Below are 24,706 nucleotides of genomic sequence, written 5' to 3'. Positions count from 1 at the left end.
ATGCTGTACATGTGGAATTTGTGGTTCTCTTTTATTATCATTACTGAGTAAACCATGCATATCTAAAAAGGAAACTTTAAATCAACCCACTCTCAAGGTGAATTAATGTATTGGGTCTGAGTTACCTAGCTCGTAACTTAAATTACCAGAAAGTTTATTTATTAAGTATTAAAGCCTTTGGAGTTTCTCAACCACTCATTTTCATTTTTATATAAAACCTCACTTACTTGTGTCTCATGTTTGTGCCAGTTTTTTAAAGCCATGGGACATCTCAGATTTGATTGACGGGTAATGATTTTCAGATCCATGAAAATGGCATTCAGCTTCTGAACTCTGAAAATGTGACTCTCACGTTTTATTATAGTCTTTCTTTTAAAAAGCCATGAGCCATTTCTTTTATATGACTAATAGAAATTAATAACCAAAATGAGATTTTCCTGTAATATGATTTGTTGGAAATTTTTGATGCTGTGAAATCAGAGTGCTTTATTTTTAATGAATATGTCTTGGTAAAGAGTAACTGAATGTAGTTAGAGTTTATTTACTATGAAATTGACATTTTCAACAGTGTCCTTAAAAATAATATCAAGTGGACTTGTGGAAGCCAAGAAAGAAGGTTTGATGCTGGGTAATGGTCAGCAGTGACCAGTCAGTAATTTATTAGTTAGAACTGAGGTCAGGGATCACCACCCCCATTATTCTGTTTAATCTTCATGATAACCCTGGGAGGTAAAAAAATATTTGCTTCTTTTAAAAACAGGAAAAGTAGGGCACGGAGAAATGGAGTTACTTGTCTAGATCACAGATCTTGTAACTAGCAGAGCAAGAATCTAAATTTGAATCTTGTGTTAAATAAATCAAATATCTGGATACTGGAGTTAACATTTAAATCTACTTAGTCATTTTTATGTTATGCAATAGACAAGATGACTGGAGACTTCTCCTTTCTCTTATGACCAGATTGTGTTAAAGATAGGGGCAGATCGATCAATGACATGTTGCAAAAATGGCACAGATATAAGGACAGGTATCCAATGTACTGTCACCCACATTTCCCAGCTCTTGATCAATGCTTCTCTGTAAATTTCAGGGAGAAAATTTTCTGCCTGCGGCCCCCCTCCCCCATTTTTCCTTTCCCTTTTGAATTCCTCACTTTTTCTTAATAATGAACTTTATTATTTTCCTACAATACTAGTTGCCACTTTGTTGGGAGAATAAGGGTGTCATAAGCAGTTTGGGAATGTGTGGTGGACTTTGACTTGTGAATCTTTCTCTCCAGGACCTGCCAGGCCTGGACCGAGGGGAGGTAGACCTGTGCTTCAGTGGCAGCAACGGTAGACTTTCCGTGTGTCAGAGATGGAAGGGCCCTTTGAGGACATCCCTTCTGATTTGTTCCGTGGAATCACACCCATAAAAAAAGGTGTTCAGTCTCCAAGTAAATGAAGACATACCAGATATTTCTCACATAAACATCACAAGCATTATGCATAATTTATTAATTCTGTAAGGTAGGTAGGTATTAAGTCAGTTTTACCTGAGAATCAAAGAGGCTAGTTTACTTGCTCAAAGTCCTGTAATTCAAATGGTCCAGCTAGAATTCAAACTCAGGTCTTTCTGACTCCAAAGCCCTGATATTCCCCTGGTACAATTCTGCCTTGTACTCCTTCCATAGAGACTTCTCTGGCTTTCCACAAATGAAATGATAATTTCTAAGTACTTTAATCCACTTATATCAGTTTGTAGTAAACTTTTGAGGGGATGTTGTCCAGTCCACATTAGTCCTGCCTGGGTGGGGTCCCTGCTTTCAGAGATGGAGCCCCAGGACTCATGCCATGACCCTTCTCTTGACTTATCTGCTACTACTTGCCTCCTAGCTCCACTCTGCTACAGACATGCTGGCGTCCCTGGTGTTTCTTTAAAAATGCCAAAGAAATGCTTCTGGTTTCAGAGTCTTTGCATTTGCTGTTGTCTCTGCTTTGAATATTATTCCCCAGATACCACAAGAATAAATCACTCATTTTCTTAAAGATACCTATTCAAATGTCACCCTACCAGAACCCTGACTGCCCTATAAAAGACAGTGATTTTCCCTGTCACATTGGTCTTTTTGCTTTCTCTTGCTTTATTTTTCATTATGCCACATATTTCCACCACATATTATCTATTTGTGTGTTTCCTTCCTATCTCCGTGAACCAGAAGGTGAGCCATGAGAACTGGGACTTGGTTTGGTTCACTGCTGCATCCTCAATGTCTAGTTTGGTGCCAGCCCAGAGTAGGAACTCAACAAATAGTTGTTGCATGTGGCTAAGTGTAATATATGTTTATTTCATGTTACCTTCCACTCCCAGGCCATGGGAGCAGATATCTCTCCCAAGCAGGATAAATTAGATTCTCCTGCATAAGTATTTGGAATTGGGATGGAGAGACATGAATTGAGAATTGGGGCTGGGAGTAGGATGGGAAAAGACATAACTTCAGATCTGTAGGCCAGCCCAGTGCATGTGGAAGCAGAGGAATGTCTCCGTTCTCTTGTCAAAGAGTAATGGCGCAGTTGCACAGAGAGATCAGTCAGTCATAAGAATCTAAAGGATTCATAAGAAACCCTGTGGTCTGACATAGAGAGAGATGGAATGGCATTCTGGGATCCTGGGCAGCTTTCTATTTTCTGTTCTCTATCTGTTATGAGACAGGGGCGCATTTCTCTATCAGATGTTGGGAGAGACCCCTGTATTCTTACAATGAACTCCACTTTTTCACTTGGGTCAGCTTGAGTGGTATAGTTGTAAGGATTGTACAAAGCCCCTAAGATTAACAGTGGCTTAAATACCTGATTATGAAGACGTCAGGACTAACATCCAGTGATGCCTCACTGAGGCCGTCAGAGACTCAACCTCCTTTTATCTTTCCATTCTGCTGTTGTTTGCCTGAAGACTGTGACATTCATGCTGGTCACCTCATGGTTGCAAGACAGAGCTGCACATCATGACCTCACTTCTGCACCTCAGACAAAAAGAAAGGGGAAGGAGAAATAGGCAAAGAGCTTTCTCCAGGTGAGGCTTTGCCGTTCTCCATTTTGGAGAAAAAATCTTGGTGAGGAAATTCTACCAATATCTATCTGATCGTCCAGACAATGCCACGTGGACATCCCTAGGCAGGGCAATCAAGTGTCTTGGCTTTTTAGATTTCTGTATGTGGATGGCAAGTGAGAAAGAGGTTGTGAGCACAGTATTTATTATTTTGGTTAAAGATGTTGAATTAATATTGCCCAGAAGAATCACTCGGCTTTTGTAATGATGCTTAAAATATCAGCATTTTCAATACAAAGTCAAATCTTGAAGCAGAACTCCAAAGTGTTGGTCATTGAATATATCTCCCAAAATTTAAGGTGTGATTTTTAAAGAAAAGAAAATGTTAGGTGGGAATGTGGGCAATGATTAAGAGAACTGAGAACACAATGATGAAGTATGACTTTATCACCCAACTCCAAAATCACAAAAACTAGCATTTTGATTTTTAACGGAAAGCTTATATCAGAAACAGTGAGAGAGAGAAGAGAAGGGGTAAGGAGAGAGGAGAGAGAGAGAGAAAAAGAGAGGAGAGAGAATATGACATGTTTGTATGGTTGTGTGTGTGTGTGTGTGTGTGTGTGGTTGTGTGTTTATATACATGTCCAAACTTCAGCTAAGTAATAAAACTAGTTTTCAAAATGTTTAGATTTGGATTGATAATGTAGTTGCTTCCCTCTTTAAAAAACTGATAAGATATGTAAGAAGCAGATGCCGCTATTTGTAATAAACTGAGATAGCAGAGTCTATATATTCTCTTTAGTTCTGTCTGAAATCTGTAGTGAGATTTCAGTGGGAAGTAAAAGCAAAACTCCAAAGGTCAACATACATTGCAGGAGGAAAGGAATGAATAGTATAGCAAACAGGATGACTAAGGAAAGTTATATACTATTCACTGTATAATTTGGGGGTGACTTGCTTATTTTTTAGAAGGAGCAAACCCAGTCAATCTCCCAGTCAGAAATCCCTAGTAACTGAAAGAGATTCAGCTTTGTAAACGACCTTGGTAGTTTTGCATCCCACCTCTTCTTTCCTCCAGCCAACACTTGACTCTTCTCTCCAATGTCCCCTTCTGCCTTTCTTTTCTCTTCCCACCTCAGCTGGATCAGGGGTCCTTTTAGCCCTAACCCTGGGCAAACAGTATCATTTTGAGCTAACTTGCAATTTCAAAACTCTGAATAGACTTCATTATCATGCAGGAGCAAATTAACCTTTATAAGGGCAGCTTGCTGCAGGGAAGAAAGGAATTACTCAGCTGTTACTGTATCTGTCTTTAAGCCACTGATTTGTGCCTAATAATATGAGTTTTGAAAGTAAGCAGCTTAAGATGGTTTTGCAAAAGATTGCAGCTTGTGATGAGGTGGCTGAATTGATGGGTGCCTGTATCTATATGTGATATCTTTTTTTCCCCAACTTTTATGGAAGCGTTTATGGAAAATTTTATCCTATGTCACTCAACAATGTGCTCTGTGTTACAGGGTAAGTATAAAAGACTGAAAACCTAGGCTTACAAAAGCTGATTGGACCTTTAGCAAGTCTGGGGGCCGAGTGATGGGAAACACACAGCACCTGCATTTCTTCCCCTTGGCTGTCTCCACCTGTATGCCCCACAGGCATCTCAAACTCAAGACGTCATCTTCCACCTATCTCTTGTTTCCTCAACAAACCTGCTTCTCTTCTGTAGGTCTTTATTTATGAGGATGGCCACATTATCTTCCCAATTATCCAGGCTTGAAAAATCAGTCATTTTTGACTTATTCCTTTTCTTTCCCCCAGTCTAATCAGATTGTCAAATTCTGTCAAGTCAATCTTTGCCACCTTTCTCAAACCTAACCCTTTCCATTCCTACTGGCGTGATCTTATTTAGAGTCTTTATTACCTCTGACTTCAGTGCTTATGTTGGTTTCTCAGCTGTGCTTCTGTGTCGTGGTTAAGATCGTGGACTCAGGAGACCTACTGGTGGAAGGTCAGGGTCAGCCGCTTACTCACTATATGGTCTTTGAATGCCACTTAAATTCTCTTTCCTTTGGTTTCCTTACCTGTAAAATGGGGATGTTGATCGTTTGTCCTCCAGAGGATTGCGAGGGTTAATTGAGACTATTTAAAGCATCTAATAATGCACTCAATAAATATTAGGTACTATGAGATTATTAGATCACCCTGCTTCCAGTCTCCACCAGTTCTTAAATTTGTTCAACTTCACACTGTCAGCTTATCTTATTAAAATACTGCTCTGATCAACTCATTTCTCTGCTCAAAATTTTGCCAGTGATGTTCCATTATCAATTATGCTTTACACACTGGATTACAGAAAATCTCAGGTAACAGAGAGCTGTGATGGTGGCTATAGGAAGCCATAGGATAAACACGCTGTATCTATCTACAGCCTACATTTTGATCAGTTAAATGGCTTATATTTTAGAATATTATTTTTATGTTAAAATCAACCATGTACATGAAATGCAGTAGGATACATAATTGTATGATTTTAATGATGAGACAAAAGATTGCAAATAAATTTTGTGTTTATGGCAAGTGATCTTGGCCCTATGGAAGTGGGAGTCTTCTATTGGCAAAGTGTGAGAAGCAGCAATGTACAACGTCACAGCCTGATTGGTCCCAACCTATTTTTCTATTTCCCTAGTCTGTCCATTCCTAGATTCCATTTATATAATGCGTAACCTCATCAAATCAGACATGTCGATGTTTCCCATATAAGTCCCATCCTTCCTCTGCCAGTGAATGGACTTACAAGGTTCCTTGCCTTTACATATCCTAAACCACTTAACCACCTCCCCACAACACTCACTCACACTCATGACCACATTCTTCCATGTCTTGAAGCCCAAGGCTGGTGATGAATCAGTAAAGTGTGATAAAGTTAAGAGAGGTATGGAAGGTGACTTGAAGGTTTCCTTCGTTGAGCACCTTAATGCAGAAAGCTTTGGCTTGACCCCTATTAGAGATAAATAAAACAAATGGATATGTCTGCCATCAACAAAATCAGCAATTAAGTGGGAGCATTTATTAAAGGGCTACTGGCTTTATTCTTTTTATTTTTTATTTTTTTTTTAAGAAATAACATTTTGTGAAGGAAAAATATCTCTGAATGATTCTAGGGCAGAAAAGCTGGACCACGTTTTATTGCAGACTATCACAGGTATAGAAGAGGTTTGAGATGGGCCATTTTGGAGAACCTTTGCAGGTGTCTTTTGACTTACATAGGCTGGGACTAAGTCAGGTAAGCTCCTCTCAAAATGATGAGTACAGGTGCTGATGTTGGGGTGTTTGAGGACTTAATTGGATGGGGAAGTTTTCTAAGAGTGTATGACTGAACACTGAGACAGTTGTAATTTAGTTGGAAAAAACCTAGATAGACCCATTTCTAAACTGAGATCTGACTTTAACAAATTATGTTACCTGAGAGAAATTGTCTTTCTAAGTCACAGTTCCACAATCCAACAAAACAGAAATAATAATGGGGATATGAGAATGAAATGAGATGATGTATTTACATAAAAATACTTTGTCAATTTTAATGGACTTTCCTTATCCGTGAGATGGAGATAAAATATATTCCTTCATAGGGTTATTCTGAGGATTAAATGAAAAAGCCGTGCAAAGCATTTACAAGGCATTTGAAACTATGGTGCTCAAGGGAATAAGTATTGGCCATCATTATTATCATTATCACTATTACTATTCATGTTCTATACCAATGAATGGATGTGATATTATTATGGAAGCCCTTTGGTTATTGTTTTGCCTCTAATTAATGATTTAGGGGTATAAAAGGATAGTACTATGAACCCTTTACCTTGACAAATGCTTCATCTCAGAAGCTGAGTCCTTAGTTATTAGAGATTTTGACAATTATCTTTTGTTTGCATAGTGCTTTGTTTATTTTAAAGGGCTTTGACAAATATGTATCTCATTAGCTCCTGGAAAAAACAGTGATCATTAAGTAGAGCTAGAGTGAAAATCATCAATTGGGAGACAGACAAACTGAAGCTGAGGGCACTGTTTATTGGCCATAGTCACATGGAAAGTTTCTGATGGGTACAGTGGGGCTCCTCTAGCTAATATGGCAGACACCTCCCAGAACCCTGGCGAGGCTTCTACTTATCCATGGCTGTCATTTCAGGCGAGCTTCTAGAGAAAAGGTACTAAAAACATGCAAATGTCTTCTAATTCACCAGATGCCAAGCAGCATTCAAGTATTAATACATAGTAGGAGTTGATGACTACTTCTTAAATTCATTTTTTAAAATATCTGGAAACATCTTCCATGTTATTTCTTGATGAATCTGAATATAGCAAGAAGATATATTCTGTTTTAAAACTTTTTGCAGCATCAGTATAGTAACTCCAAAAAGGCAGCTAAAACTTCTGCAATCACAGGATTTACATAGAATAGTAACAGTGATTATCTCTGGGTGCTGGGATTAGATGCAATTTTCCTTATTTTTTGCTTTTTTGCTTATCTGTACTTTCTACCTGTTTTTTTCGTCCCATTAAATTTTATGTAAAAATAGTAATTACATTAGGTTAAAAACAGTACCACACTTTGGAACTAGTATATGTTTTCTCCACTTACTATTTTGGTGACCTCGGAAAACTTCCTTTGCCTCCCTGATGTTCAATTTCCCTATGTATAATAGGAATAATAAAAATATGCAGCTCATAGGGTTATGTGGAGATTAAAAGAAACAATACAATGTAAGGATCTCAGCAAAAGATAAGTGCTCAATTAATATTATGTATGTCTATTAGTTGAGTGTGGTGATTTGCACCCATAGTCCCACCTGCCCAGGAAGCTGAGGCAGGAGGATCCCTTAAGCCCAGGAGTTTGAGGCAGCAGTGTGTCGTGACGTCCCTGTGTATTGCCACTGCACTCCAGCTTGGGCAACATAGCGAGACTCTGTCTCTAAATAAATAAATTAAATAAATAAATAAATAGATAAAATATATATCTACCACTACCCTTAGGTCTTCTTCCTCTACCTTTCATATTTATAATGATTTGGGGCTAGAAAAAATGTCACTGATGGCTCTAAATTCTATATGGAAAAAGTTATACAAACTTATAAAAACAGCTGAGCAAAACCTTCAAGGTGACAAGTTATGTCATCTCTCAATTCTTTCCCCCATGTCCTATAGTGACTGGACCTGGCAATGAGCAGAGAGGCCTGGACAGGGTACCCTAGAAGGAAGGCTGGGGAGTATTGTTTAAAAGGTGTCCTTGGACCTGAGGGGACAGAGGAGAGGGGCCTCTGCAGTGTGTATTCGGCTGCTTCTGGGACAGGCCAGAGTTCAGGCATCTCAGGGTCCCGTCTGCTTGTTTTGGCTCTTGTTCAGGTCACTCTGCTTGATAGGAACCCGCAGCCTCTGTTTCAGAGCTCAGGCTCGGTTTAGGCAGCTCTAATTGGTTTATGTCATTCATTAGGCATTTCTTTCCTTTAAAGTTGATGACTTGATGCCAGATTGTGGGGAGAGAGTCCGCACCACTCGCATCTGTTTTGTTGTTCCCCCAGTTATAAATGAGGTGATGTGGAGGCTCCCCTGGCAGTGTCCTTCGCTTGGCTCCCAATTTCAACAGAGTTGGAGCCCTGGTCTGTTTGGACTGGAGGCTCTCACCTCCCACTTCCACCTTCACACACCGGGAACCACACTGGTGACAATGTGCCTGGAGGAGCTAGCCTCTTTCTTCTTTTCTTCTGCACTTAAAACTGAGGGCTTCCTGAACTAGGTCTTGGATAACTAAAGGGCTCTTTCACTCCTGGAGAGGGTTTTTCAGAGGGAAGATGAGAGGAGGTGTTTCAGGAAAGGGAGCGAAAAGTGTCAAGGGTGGGTTTGCTACCCCACAGACTTTTCAAACTCAGAAGGCCCAGGAATAAACTCATCTCCCTCCCAAACTTGCATTGACCGTTCTGGTTAAGGGCACCACTCTCTTCCCACTCACCGAGGATGAAACCTCAGGACCATAGAATAGAAGGGTATGTGACACAATTGCTCAAAGATCTTTGCAAGTAAAGATTAAGATCCTGTTATCTTTGACTCTGGAGTCTGTCTCCTTTTCTTTTTTATTCTCCTTGTCACTGTCCTGTTTCAGATCCTCACAATTTCTCTACACAGAGGTTCCTACCTGTTCTCTAGTACTTTGTACTTTGCAAAGTGTATCCTCTCAAGCTTTGACCATTTAATTTTCATAAATCAAAGCCTAGGTCAAGTTTATATCTCTTCCCTTATTAAAAGCTTGCCTCAGTCCCCAGTTGTTTACATGACAAGGATAAACTCCTTAACCTGGTTTTCAAAACTTTCTATTACCTGACTCTGATCTCTTTGTCCAACGTTTTGGTTGACCTCTTCCCTATGAACACTGAGTTTAAGCCACACTGGAACGTTCAACAGTTCCTGTACAATGTGTTATAATTTCTTCTGGGTATATGAAGTGCTGAGAAAAAGGGGTAGTTGGATATATAAAACATATGAATGTCTTCTTATCAGTTTCCCTTTCTTACCAGATGGTTATGCCCATGGGGGACTGGCTGATGATTTTGAAAACTGAAGTTTAAGTTTACAGAGAATGATAAAAGTGAAGGAGATTTGGAATCAAGTATTCAGATACTGTATTACCTTTGCGGTGATTTGTAAAATCCTATGGGGGGGAGAGGGTAGAAAAAGCCAGCTCTTTCTTGGAACCAATTCTAAATTATATAATAACCATACTATCACCATATAAGACATACTATCACCATATAAGATATATAAAATAGTATAATCTATGCTTGGGGCCCACTTTATTTCTTGAGTGGAGGAGAATTAGCAAAGGTTGAATGGAAGTGACAAATTAACATTATCAAAACACTCTTCTATAAGATTTTTGTGGGGTGTTTAGCTGGGAAAAACATACTACCAACCCCACTCTGTCCCCTTTAGGGATTTCGAACTCCTGGCCTCAAGCAATCCTACTGCCTCAGCCTCCCGTAGTGTTGGGATTACAGGCGAGAGCCACCACACTTGGCCTCGGTCTCCTTTAGGGAGATGGTGAGTGGACTGTAGATCATAGGGGAAATGCACAGGCCTTGAGGCCAATAGACCAAAGACAATACTTTAGTAATTTTAAATAGGCTCTTTGAACTTCAGTTTCCTCATAAATGTAGAAAATAATGTCTGCTTTACAAGATTCCCATTAAGTGTGTAGACAATGAAGGTGAAGATGTGCAGACAATGAATGCTCCCTTTTCTATGCCCTTGCCAATTACTCAACACTTACCACCATACACACACATATACAGAGAGACAGAGAGAGAATTTCTCTCTCATTTTAGAGCAGGAAGCAACTGGTTAAAGACTTTAAACTTTAGGACAATAATCATTATTTGCCTCAGCTAGAGTGAGAAGTAGAAAAACTCTAACACTTTCCCACATTCATGCTTTTATATCATGCGCTTCTATTTGTCATGATCTTCCCCTAATCTTTGAGTGCCCACTTCTTATTACACTTGCATGTGGCAATTAAATTGCCACTTCTTTCAGAACTGACTGATCCTCAAGTCAGATGTGGAATCTCCCCCTCTGTAATGACAGTTTCTCTTCTCGTGGTTTTCTCTTTGTATCTTAGAACACTTAATGTCTTGCCTAGTAGACTGAGCAACCTGAATGTGGAGGCATCTCTGACGAATGCTGTCAAGGCTGTTTTGAACATAGTTTCACTCACCACACATTTGTTGAATGAATAATATTGTTGCTAAGCTATAGTTCACTAATTTACATCTTTTAAACTACATTGTCTCTGTGGCTTTAAATAAGATTCATTTTTGTTTAATATTCATTAGTTGACATAAATTCTATTGAGCTCTACTCAGGTTTCAAAAAGAAGGCCTTGGTCCCTTTGACCTTAGAATTATTATGAAGAAGCTGCTTTAATATTCTGAAACTCATTTCTGCTCTGCTCTCTGTAGAAATACATGAGGATATGGTGGATGAAGGCTTTATTTGTACCCCAAGCATCTTTAGGGGATTGTACGTACAGGCAAATTTTAATTTAAATGATCAAGTTCCCAAGGGTGTACAGTGCTGTACCAGGCACGATGCAGGATTAATTAAGACTGTGCTCAAACCTTGTCTTTCTGGATCTTATAGTATTTTGGATAATGCTTATAATGCAAATAGAATTAATTTGCCAGACACTGAAATGTTTCTGCCACCTCCTAATTATTTTGTGGAAAGATTATTTCTTTAGTTTCATTTTAAATAATGTCTTTTTTTTTTTTAACACTTAGACTATTTCTTAAGCTTTGAACAGGATAAAGAGGCTGTATTTTTTGTTTGTTTGTTTGTTCCCTGTTTGTGACTTTGTCTCCCATAATTCAGGAACTATTCCTAAAATGGAGGTACACTTTTGATGAATTGGTAAGTCAATGCCTGTCATACCAAGATATAACACATTCAATTCCTTTTACTTTTGCCTCGAGCATTTAGCCTAAATAAGTCACTGGGAGGGTTTGTTTGTTCTCTGCCTTACAGTTTCTGATCAAAATCTTCTTTATGAACGATCAGATGCCAAAGGTAGAATTTAACTATGAGCTATATTTTCCATGCCTACTTTCTCCAAAAGTTAATTTAAAAAACCAACTCTCCAAAATGTTTTTTAGCAGCAGCAGGTATGAAAAAGACTTAGAAATTAGAAATTGTATTCGATGGTGAATTTCAGGTGTCGGCAGTGTGGTAAGTCACCAACACAGCTAATGTTGTTGTTGGCTAAATTAGCAGATATACAGCCTCCAGAAGGACGGATGATGTTTTCATGGCATATTCTACAGTGATTGGATCACTGTTGGAGTATTGTTTTCTTTCTTGGCCACATACTTTAATAAGGACATTGGAGAACTAGAACATGTTCAGAAGAAAAGAACCTGGCTGGTGAAGAAATTTTGACCTTGTCAAGTGAGGAATGGTTGAAGGAACTAGGGGTTTGCTGTAGTTGCTCTTGCTTTTTAAAATAAAACTATAGGCCAGGTGCAGTGGCTCACCTCTGTAATCCTAGCACTTTGGGAGGCTGAGGCCGGAGGATAACTTGAGGCCAGGGGTTTGATATCATCCTGAGCAACATAGTGAGATCCCATCTCTACAAAATATACATAATAGAAAAACTAGCTAGTTATGGTGGTGCATGCCTGTAGTCCCAACTACTCAGGAGGCTGAGGCAGGAGGATCGCTTGAGCCCAGGAGTTTGAGTCTGCAGTGAGCTATGATCATGCCACTGCACTCCAGACTGGGTGGCAGAATGAGACTTTGTCTCAAAAAAATAAATAAATAAAACTCTCTCTATATATACAAAAATATATATGCACATATATGTACATATATGAACACATATATATATACATATACATAGAGAGATTTTATGATAAAAAAGTTGTATCGCTGTAAACCTCTAAATAATCTTCAAATAAACCTTCCACTCATCTGTTTTCTTAATGAAAAATAAATTTTCTTAAGGACTTATGTTTGAAAATTCTACTATATGATAGGACGTGTGTCAAAATTGCAGCCTTGGGAGTTTGCCTTTAAACACAGCTCACTGCCTAGAGTCCTGTCTTGTAATCAAGTAAAAATTATTGTGCCTTTCAATTGTCAACTGCGCCCGTGCCCTAGGCCCACACTTTAGACAGCCCTTCTTTGATCTTTATCTAGCTGTGCCCATTCCCACAGCATGAGGAGCCCCCAGGGCCAAGGGGGTTTGCCTACCTGGAGCCCACACCACTCACCCCCACCCTCAGCTACTTGTTCTTAGGTCCAGTGGCATTAGGATCACTTGGGAGCTTGTTAGATGTACAGAATCGAAAACCTCAGGCCCACTCCAGACCAGCTGAATCAGAATCTGTGTTTTAAAAAGGTCCCAGGTGATTCAAATGCACATTAAAGTTTGTCAAGTTTTGGTCTAGGCCATTCTCTGAGTTACTGAAGCAATAAAATTCTCTTCCCAATGGCCTGCATTTACTTTCAGGGCCTATGTGGATTCTTCAATGGGTCTGTCCTCCCAAGAGCATCATGTGCGGCCATATACTTAGGGCTGAGGGATGACCAAGAGGTTATCACTGGGGAGTTGACCCGTATATGGAAATTGGAAACATGGGCTGGTTTTTCTCACTCATGCATGCAAAGCCTGCCACACTGTAGGACAAAACACCGGGACTGCGAGAAAAGGAAGGAGGATGCCAGGTCTCCGTCTGCACTGTTGCTCTGAGCCTGGGTGGAAATACAAAGCTCTGTGGTAGAGGTTAATCTTAAATAAAAACAAAATCATAAACCCCAACTCATACGTATGCAAAATGATATTATTACAACATGAAGATAAATCAAAAACTCCAAGTCAACCTTAGCTGACTTACCCCAAAGCAAATATACACTGTGGAATGTAGGTGAATCATTCTATTTCAGGAAATGTGTGGAATTTCTTGACTTTGTACATAGTTTACTATTTTATACAATTTTCTTTCTTTGCCTCTATAAGTTTCTGATTTGGCATATCATGATGGCAGCAAAAAAAGCTATCAGGAGTGCAAAAGAATTCAGAAATTTCTTTCCTTCTGATTTACTTTTCAGAGTTCTTCTAAAAAAGTGCTTTGATGAGACACCACAGGAACTCTACATACAGTCCTATCGTAGTTCTGCTAGATAGGCATCCTTACGTCCATTTTTCAGATGAGGAAACAGACTGTTCATGTTAAAATAACTTCTCCAAGGTTACAAGTAATGTAGGTGCTGACATGTGAACTCAGATCTCTGAACTCTATGGCTTCTTTTATTACATCAAACTACCTCATAAGTAACATGAGATTTTCGCTGTCTGAATTTCACCTGTGGTAGGTAGTCTATACTATGTCTGGCAGGGACGGGAGGGGCCGCTGAAGACCCAGTTCTTGCTGATCAGTTTGAGTGGCTCACGTTGACCATGGCCAAGAGGGTCTGTGTGTGGACGTTAGAGTTGAGTGTTTTCGCTTTGTCCACATAATTGCTTTTGTCTTTCCGTAGTCTATACTTCTGAATTGCATTGTTTACAAATGAGGTTTTAAAGGCTTTCTTGTTTGTTTAAGGCAGATGAGAGAAACCCTTCATTAATTTTGAAGTGTACAAAAAATAAAATGTTTAGAGAAATTCCCAGGACACAAAGAGTTGTACCTTTGCATCCAGGTAGCCTATGACCCTGCTGTGAAAGCATTTTTACTGTGTGAAATAGCATAAACAAACTCTCTCAGCAAATGTTGTCATGAAATTAAAGGGAAAAATAAACAATTTTGTATCACATATAATCTCTTGAAATTTGTTCCATTTCAAGTTCCTCCAAAGTGGAGAAAGCAACAATGTTTCATCCTTAAGAGTGTGACCCACAGGTATGTGTTAGGAGAGACTTGGGCTCCTGATGCATCAGTCCCAGCCCTCTGCACCCACTAACCTCCAGAGTGGCCCAGGTGTTTCATCGAGGGCCATGGAGAGCTGGGCCAGCAGTGTGTGCTAACTAGTCCATAGCCCGTGTGTGCATTCCAGACCCTCTGCTCTCAATTTTCCTTGAGAGGAAATGGGAACAGATGAGATTCAGAAAAACGTTTTTCTCGGAAGAGGTGTTGTGTTTTTGTTTTTTTAACGTAGTTACTCTGTACATGTTGCAACTTGGATATTTGGGGTGCTCAAAAGTAACTTCCTTTTAAGAGGGGAGACAAAAATTTTACAAAAGCCTGAGGCCTATGTGATTTGCCAAATGTCCCAATCTATAATAGAGGGAGTTGCCTCAAAATGTTTCCTTTATAGTGTGGCATTTTTCTTGGTAGCTTTGCCAGAGTTGCCCTTTCCTCTGTCTACCCGACAACCTCCTGGCACAGAAAGGCCTCAATATAGATGTGGCAAGCCGGCATCTGCATCAAAATGCTTCCAAACAGGGTCATAGGATACTTAGATGCAAAGGCACAACTCTTTCTGTCCTGGGCATTTCTCTAAAAATCTTATTTTTCGTACACCTCAAAATTAATGAAGGGCTTCTCTCATCTGCCTTAAACAAACAAGAAAGGCTTTAAAACTTCATTTGTAAACAATGCAATTCGGAAGTATAGACTAAGGAAAGACAAAAGAAGCAGCCGCAGCCAGATCAGTCTGGTCTGAGGAATGAACATTTTCATTTTGTTTTGAATAGTAATTTCTTTACAGTAAAGACCATGCATGGTTCTACTCATTTCCAAACTGACCATCTCGGGGGCAATGGACATGATTTAGACATAGACCCTATTCTTGAACAGATCACAGTTCATTTGATGATTTAAGCATACAGAATTATTTTGTATTGGTAAAATTATCCCAAATGTTGTAAGACAGGCTCAGCAAGTTGAATTGTCTGGTGGGATCTCTGAGGAGTTGTGGTTTTGAATAATGGAAATGCATGCTAGAACTGTACTTGAAAGGGTTTGAGTATCAAAGCCTGAATTTGTTTCTGAATTTGGTAGGCAACTAGAAGTACCTTTAGTTTTCTGAGCTGGTTGGATAAGCACTATAGGGAAAGGCAGAGAGCAGATTAGTTCAGGTGAAGAGAGACCATCTGAACTAATCAACTAAAAAAGTGACTTCCAAAATAATTATCTTTACCTATGCTCCTCGAAGGACCAAACAACTGGTTGGTATAAATGCTTCTTTTCTTCGCTGTCCTGTGTAGCCATAGCATACCATGGAATCATCAGGGACGTGGGATCAGAGAGGCCTAAATTCTAGTGCCAGCTCTACCACTTCCTACTTGATGGCTTTGGATAGAGAATATGCACCTACCTTGTGAGCCTGCAGTAAGGACTAGAGGTAATGAATGTAGAGGTCTCAGCACACTGCCTGGCACTTATTAGTCCTTGCTGTTTTGATGTACGATGACATCTTAAATATGCAGGTTATCATTTCCCTGAAAAATTAATAGAAAGTAAGAACTTTTAAAAGAAGAAAAATAATATCATAGTTGCATCAATAGCATTAATATTCGAGTGTGTTTCTTTTAATCCTTTTATATGATTCCCACTCAGGTTTAGTGCCAGGGTAATGAACTGGAAAGGAAGCAGCCTAAATGTTGTCCTTCTTAAGATTTTACCCTTCCTGTTGCCAGATTTGCTTTGCTGTTTGTAAGGAGAAGAACTGAAACTGGAGCAGATAAATCCTGGATTCCTGCATCTGGCTTTGCAGCACTGCAGACAGAGTCCTGCTCCAGAACTAGAATCTGAGCATTGCTAGGAGTGAGCAACCTCTGCCAACAATGCTACTAATGTTTCCTTTGTTAACCCACCCTCAGATCTCTTCAACAGTCATACCTTGCAAATAGAGCTCAGAGCTCTGGACTGGAAGCTCAGGTCAGAGTCCTAACTTTGGACCAGTCATATTTGGATGTAAATCCCAGTTTTCACTAGCTCTGTGTCTTTAGCCATTTCACAACTCCTTTCCAATTTGCAGGTAATAACAACTTTAGGAAGAGCAATGGGATAATGAATGAGAAAATGTGTTATTGTGCTGGAAGGCGCTTTTCAACTAGCAAATATGGAATGTCTATGATTTATCAGGCACTGTTAGAGAATTTACATTTTTAATTATATTTAACCCTTATAGTATATTTTTGAGAAACATTTAACTATTCCCACTTAACAGAAGAGAAAATTAACCACGATTGAATCTGTTGAAGATAAAAGTTACAGTTAATGTTTCTCTGCTCCTTTTATTCTTCTGCCATCACAACCTCTACCACCAAATATTGGATTTCACTCTTATTTGCTTGCCTTTGGTCTTCTTAATGACACTAGTAGGAAGGCCGAGAGATAGCAAGGCTCAGCGCCACTCTTGGCCTGGGCACCAAGGAAGGCGTCTGGCTTAGCCTTGTGTTTCACTCACTTCTGAACACACAGTGCCTCCTCATTCTGTAGTTTTGCATCTGGCAGTCAGAGAAAAATTTCCTCAGTTAATTAAACCACTGCCCACGGATCACCCAGGGGCTCCTCACTAGCTTTCACGTTAGGATTAGGCTGTTCCAGATCTTTCGGTGTTCTATTCAACCACCACATCCTCCCCTGCAACTTCTACCAATTTCTGTAGACTTCTGGCTTCTCTCTCTCCATCCTGCTTCCTCACATGTAGCCCAGTTGGAAATAAATACGATCACCATGAAAACACAAATCATCACAGCACATGTCACGTGCAAAAATTTTCTTATGTGGATCTTTGTTCTTGTGATTTCCTCTGTCTTCACTGCACTTAATGCTATTCTTTTTCAGTTGCCTCCTCGACTTATCAAAATCTTCATATCCATTAAACCCCAGCTAAAAGGCCCCTTCCTTTATAAAGCCATTAGACTTCTCTGAGTGTTTTGAGGGATTTTTATGTATCTTTCAAGGTCCTTGCATGGTACTTGGTACAAATTTGAAGATTAATAAACATGTATCGAATAAATGAAGGCTTCTTTGATATCTTCACCTATAAGAGATTGTTTCTGCCCCTGAATCCTCATTAAAATTTTATCTAGAGCAATTTTTCTGGACTTTATGGAAGAATGCTATCAGGGATTTACTTTAAATATTACCACTTGAAGCATGTGTTCAATATTGTGGGAGTTTCACCCTAAAAAGTTTGAAGGAGAGATCAGGATATGAAGCTTCTTGTACAGAATATGACACTGCCAGTGTCTTCCAGAGTATGACTCTAAAAATGACAAAATTTCATGTCATCCATCAGTGAAAAGAAAGTTATCATTTTTGATCCTAGGATCACATTTGCTTTATTTTTATAGGCATGGACTCCACATAGGCTATTTTGATGCTCGTGACTAACAGTACAGTATAGTTTCTTCTCCTTTATTCAAAAGTTATTGATTGTCAACTTCACTGTATTAGCTTTCCATTTAAATGGAATCTGAGAAACCAAAGCTTTTTCTATAAACTGGATACATTTTTCTTATAAGAAATAGCCTGAGAAAGAGTACATTTTTGTTTATTTGCCCCTGATCCCAATAGTAATGTTTTCATCGTTTCCCTGTCAATAGAAGCTTAGGAAAAGCAAATTAGAAGAGCAGCTAAAGTCAGGAATGTTGACAGCAGCAAGAAATGGCAGCCTGATGGTGATGGAAGAGACAGCTGACATAAGAACTAATAAACTTCGCAGTGAAGAATCTTTCAGAGATTTAGGCAAATAGTCTCACTCTTCATATACAGCAGCTGGCTTTTGTAAAAGGAGGTGCTAGAGCATAGGGAAGTATTATAAGGGTTTAGAGTATTAATTTGAGCACCTTCCTAGATTTCAGTCCATGTTTTGGTTAAGTTAAAGAGTCAAGGACATAGGAAATAAATGATGAATAATAAATCCCTTCCAGGTTTTAAAATGTGAGGGTTTGTGATGACTTCTATTAAGTAATAAAAAGTTATTTTTTTAGTATAATCTATTAAGAAAAATAAATAAGTTTTAGAATGACTTCCATCCTAATAATCCACTCATACTAGTTCTGTGAAAAAAAAAATTTCTGTGTGTATTTGAATGAAACCCAAAGGTAGGTAATCCTCTCTCCTGCTGGGTCCAATGTATTGGATTTGTATGGAGTTGGCGTGTCCTCTAGAGACAACCTAACCCAATGTTTCCACTATTTATAAGAAAGGAAATGGGTGCTTATAAATGTTGTACCTGGGTCTAAGCCACAAAGAAAGTGACTATAAATGCTAGAATTAAACCTAAATCTTATTGACTGCCAGTCCAGAGATCTTACCACAGTAACATGTAACATTCTAAAAATGGAATAATATGGCATTCAAATTCATAGACATCCTAACTTGGTCTGTGATTTATTCATTCATTCATCTTCATTAAACAAAAATTTATTAAGTGGTTTACCTGTACCTAGCGCTGTAAGTGACCATGTTTATTTTAGCGTAAGTATTTGCTATGCGCGTGCGCACACACATGCGTCCACATCCCAACATTGAGTCATGAAATCCTAAATTGGACCTTTGGTTTGGAAATTTTGTCTTCCTCAGCTGTGAACATGACTATGTCTAGGACAGGCACGTCTAAAGTTTCCCAAGCAGATAAACATCTCATTTAAGGACTTCCATCCTTGGAGATTTCATAGTTTTTTTTCGGTAACCCCTTTTTAAATTATTCACTTTTATTTTCACTGAATTCTGCTCTTGAATTAACTCCAGGTCTTTTCTTCTTCAGTTTAACATGATTTTTTTTTTTACCTTTTAGGAGAAGAAAGACCAGGTCTCAGTGGCCCTCTGAGAATTTCACATATTCATTAAGCTATCCTTTGGCTTTTCGTCTAACCAGTAAAATACAAAGTATTCTGGTCTTTCATCACAGATCTTAATTTATGAGTGGTAGAAAAGGACGTAAGATACGATTTAGTTTCAACTACCTGGTTTTACAGGTAGACCCCTAGACCCCATAGAGAAGAAGTAAAGGGTTCAAATTACACAGCAAGTTAGTGGCAGATCCTCTTTTGAACCCAGGCCTCCTAATTCTCGCTGAAGGTTCTTACCACGGCACCACAATGCCCTGGAATCCTCTCTTCGTGGACATTGCTGATCAGTTTTATTTTTCACTTCCTCCCTCTTCAGTAATGTAACCCATAGAATGTCTTGGTTACCCATGTCAGTAAACGGTTAATCTCACTGAGCTGAAGGCCCTGGAAACTTCTGGGAGGGAGCCAGGTGAGCAAAGAGAGCAGATAAAGGCAGCACCTGCCGATGGGTTTGGAACAGCCTGAGGACATGGAGAGAATGTAAACACATTCTGCAAATCTTATTGTCTGACTCTGTGCCAGCGTCTTTTGGGTTCTTGTCATGGAAAATATTTCCTCTGAGGTCATTCAATGAGCAAAGGAGCATTGAATACCCTCCAGGGTGCCAACTCTGTCCCTGCTTTTGTCCAGATTAAATAAGCAAGGGACTAACATTTCATGGGCCTAGAAGGCTGGCCTTTCAGCAATATAAGCTGTAAGGGAGGAAAAAAGGACACACTCAGAAAATAGATTGTGTTGTTCTGAACTGCTCTCTCCCCCTTGCTGCTGCCTCCTCCCCTGCGGCCTCCCTCTGTTTGCTCACCCATACTTACAAGCACACGCCCTGCGTTTAGAGCAAGAGTTAAGGTCTGTGCTTCCTCATAAATCTCTGTTTGGTGCCTGGAGCTATGTTTTTAATTCCGTGGTGGAGCTTTGAGATTTGAGATGAGAGTGGAAAGGAGGGGCCCCTGATGGAGGTAATAATGGAAGCTGCCATCTGAGTTCTGGGAAGCTCAGCGTCCACACTCGGTTCTACAAGCAGGTCGTTTAATGTCGTAGCAGAGAATCTTTGATGGTCAGGAGAGGAGGAGAGTGGAGAGTCAAGGGACAGGAAGGTGGCTATGTTGTCCTATGTAAAAAGATCCATGACTTCTCTCTGAAGGAAAAAGAGTGCATGGAATGAACATATTAAGTCGGACTGGTGACTGGTTAGCATTTTTAGTTCAGCTAAAAATGACTTCAAGGACAGGAATCCTTCTTGACAGAAATAATTTCTGCTTATTATCGAAGAAAGTTTTCCCTCTTTTCAACTTGGAGCCACTTTTTGTAGTGTTAAACCGTATTTGTTTTTCATGAGTGGGTCCCTTTGCTGCGAGTATGAGTAGTTTCTTCTGTATAAATCTCCTCACCTCTTCACCATGTCTTTACTTTTTTGGTGTAGAAGGCAAAATGTCTATTGGTCTGCTGTGATGGTTTAAAGCAGTAATTGCTTAGGTCTTCCACCCTGTCAACAATGGTGTTTGGGTAGAATTCTGAGTCTGAGTCACTGAGTAGAACATGTAATTAACATGACTAAATGGAGAACTGTGATCTTGGAAAACTTTGGTCCTCAGTTATATAGCTATAAAATAAAAGAAATGGAAACTGACCTCTAAGAGGCCTTCCAGATCTTATAGTCTAGGATCCTAAAAATCTCTATTAAAAACCCTCTTCTTCCACCAAGTCCTTATGAAACCCTTCCCCTCTGTCTACATCCTTCTGGGAGGCTCTGGAATTCACCTGAAGGGAAGAATACATTGCCCTTCTTGCTTCCAGTGCTGTGGAAATGGAGGCCAGATCCAGCTGGTTTCCCTGAGAATAGAAAGTGGGACTAAAATAAGTTGCAATAGGTGATCCTCTAATTCTGTAATAAGACCTGCAGGTTTCCATCTGTACCTTTTTGAGGTCTTAGAGAAAGAAAAAATCGGCCCAGAGATCACTGGATCCTGGACTTCTGGAGTTCGGTGGCTTAGGCTTATGCATTTCTCTCTCTACAGCAATACCCTGCACATAGAATATGCTAAGTAAATGGTGGAACTGAAGATAGAGAACTTAGAAATGTTTTAAGGAACCACCTCTGAGGTGATTTAAAAGATTATTTTTAACCCATTAGAAAAGGATTAAGGAACTAGGCTTATACAGCCCAAAGAAAAGAGAATTGAAGGGCTGGTTTCAGCTGTCGGAATGGAGGTCTCTCCGATGGATTTAAATTTAAGTGCAGAGGCTGACCACATGAGAAGTACCCTGGGACTGCAGATCTGGTGGAGGAAGAGGGCTCAATAGGTGAAGACAGGTATAAAACATTTCAACATTCCTCTGTGCTAGAGATTTGCTTCCCCGGTTTTGCCTGTGTTCAGTGATCATGGAATTGTTTCCACCCCCTTTTTATTATATTGCATTTCACTAGTGGTTCTTGACTTGGTTATCTGATTAAATCTCGGTTCAGATTCTAAATCGAGAATATTCTTTATCTTATTTCCTATAACTACATCTATGTCTTCCAAAGTAGCTCAAGAATTACTACATGGGTTAAATAAAATAAAAAATATAAAGGCTCTAACAGTACATAGTAGGCATTAAGGTACATAGTAGGCACTCAATATTTGCTGGTTGGACAACACCTTATAGCATGCAAAACATTTCTCATCCATTAATCCTCCTGTTTTTCATGAAATTTTTGTTACCTAAAGATCAGGAATGTGGTGTGAAATGCCCAAGACACAGAACTAGTAAAAGCCATGATTTACACCCAGAGTATGAATTCAGGAAGAAAGCTGCCAAATCTTTCTTTGCTTAATAATTTGGTGTTGGTAATCTTTACTCGGGACTGTACCACCACTTGAATTAACCCACCATAGCAGCTCAGTGACGAAGATGCAGTCTTCTTACCCAGACAGCATAACTTCTTTGTAATTTTCCCCTTCCCTTCCAGGGCTACCTTATTTTCCTGCAATCTCATACTTATATTATTGAGTATATATAGAAATGCATAATTTGTTTTGAGATAGAGATTTTCTTTCTGGTAATTAGTTAGGATCTCTGGGCAGGGCTTTTTTTTTTTTTTCCTGCCCGAGAATGATGGCAGACTCCTCAGAGCAATGCTTTTAACTTTGTGTCTGTTTGGAAATAAGGTTGTGTTGTGTGATAGCAGGACTTTAACTTTGAATATACTCAGAAGCAGTAGCCTATAATGGTGAAAAGACTGATGAATGAGGTCTCAGAAGACCAGAATTCCCACAAGCTCATCCTTGTCTTAAAGCGATGCTTTAGGAACGTTCTGGTACTTTCTGTATCTCAGTTTTCTTATCTACAGAAAGGAGGCACTAAGCTATAACTTCTAAGAGGCCTTCTAGCTCTGCCATTCTACAGTTTGTAAATATTAAACTGATATTCCATCAAATAATTGCTGATTTTCATTTTCACATGTTTGTAAAATATTGTGGGAGGTCCTAAAATTTCCTAGGGATGCTAGAACAATACTTGGTCTGATCTTTGCAGCAAAGGGTGTATTCTGCTCAGGGGGGCTAATTTGATGCCTCTAAACTAAAGAAGCCTTACCCAGAGGCTTCTTACGGATGGTGTGTGTCTTTGACTAGGTGAATGTTAGTGGCATAAACGACCCTAGCTGCTGACACCATTCACACAGAGTTACTGAGGTCATGGATGTCATAACATGGAGAACAAATGAGGAAGTCATATTCTTTCCTAATATGAGAAAACATGTTCAAAAGAGTCAAAAAGAGAAATGATTTAGATTCAAAAAGAAATTCAGAAAGAGAAATGAGCTTCTCTTTTGTCACAATGTATTAAGTGTCAAAACCAAGACTCTCACACAGAACTACACGGGACATCCCATTCATTGCACTCTTTCCTCCATTCTATCACCTCACATGATTTTTCTCAAGCCAAGCACAAATTACTCTTAAATAAAGTATTTCTGGTCATAAAGGCTTCTATAGTCTCCACAATTGCCCTAATGACATTTGGTAGAAGAGATACTAAAGGCTTTGCTGGAGGGCCTGAGAAGCTTCACCTTAGTTTTACCTTTGGAGAGATTACTTAATTTTAGATTTATCTTCCTAGATTTTACCTCTGAAGCTCGGGAAATGAGGGTGGCTGAATTTGTATATTTAGAAGTATACTACGTCTCTGAGAAAGGTCATTGCGATGCTCAAATTGATCGGTTATTTAGAAATAAGGCCTCTCTTGATTTTCATGATTAAACTTCATTTAGGGTTTCCTTAAGGTAGAAGAAAATAATGTGTACTTATTAGAGAAGCTATCTTGACAGATTTTCATCCCCTCTGGATAAAAGTAAAATTGCACCCAGCACCAAAATTGGCATATGAAGCAGTAAATAATTCCTTCGTGCAAGTTGTTTTAACAGACTCAATCCAGAATGCTCCATTAACCAGCACACATAGAATATTCATTGAGTTTAGGGTTTACTGCCAGGCCAGAAGAAAATAAAAGAAGGAAGGAAAGTACAGGGGAGATAATAAATGTCAGTACAGCAGCTGAGAAGGGTTGGAAAGGAAGCTTTAGAGCTATGTCCAATATTTTTCTTTTCTTCTCACTTTTTCTTGTTTCTTTCTATTCTTTGTCTTCCTTTTTTTTTTTTCCTTTTTTCTTTTTGAGTAAAGGATTAAGTACATAAAAAGTTGGATTCCACCTTTCAAATATAATCATCAAAAATCTGAAAACTGGCCAGCAACATGTGCCAGCCTCTTTTCTTACTTTCCCTTTGTGAGAAGAAGCTCTGGGATCAGCCAACCTGCGAGGGAGGTGTTATATGCATATGTGTGAAATTGTGTTTATACATATCTCCACATGGATAAACATTCAGAAACCACAATAGCATTCCCAAAGGAATCCTTCCTTAATACAGGAAGTGACAGCTTTGTGAAGGCACCACAATTAAGCTCTGGTTTTTCATTTTAGAAATCACAGGATTTAATTTCTAGAAGAAATGAGATCTCCGTGATGTTCCATGGGACTGTTTAGAATTACAAGCAACTTAGTTTTTAAGCTTGTTGAACGCAAGGCACCTGAGCTTGGCTTAACCTTCGGGCATCTCTTTGCATTCAGAGATGTCTAATACCACAAACCGTAAATTCTGATGGACACATGCAAAAGAAGAGGCCACAGAAATGAGTTTTGTTATTCATTCAATGTTGCCACATCCCTCTGCCGTAACTTTTCTCCCTCGACTCCCAAGCTGACTTTCTCTTGCTCTGCCCATGGGTTTACTAAATGACCAGGCCTGGGCTATGCCAGATAGTAGCTTCTTCCCACTGACCGTGGATCAGGACTGTG

At 39.3% G+C, this 24,706-nt stretch overlaps 1 protein-coding gene across 1 annotated transcript in view; it reads left to right on the top strand.

Annotated features, from left to right (window-relative positions):
• TPRG1 (tumor protein p63 regulated 1) overlaps positions 1-24,706 on the top strand; it is a 128,903-nt gene that overhangs the window by 93,776 nt on the left and 10,421 nt on the right. The gene's annotated exons all lie outside the window — the stretch shown is intronic.

This window comes from Propithecus coquereli, unplaced genomic scaffold (genome assembly GCF_000956105.1).
Source record: "Propithecus coquereli isolate 6110/MARCELLA unplaced genomic scaffold, Pcoq_1.0 Scaffold10, whole genome shotgun sequence".
NCBI classification, from domain to species: domain Eukaryota; kingdom Metazoa; phylum Chordata; class Mammalia; order Primates; family Indriidae; genus Propithecus; species Propithecus coquereli.
This window is presented reverse-complemented; position numbering and strand designations above follow the sequence as displayed.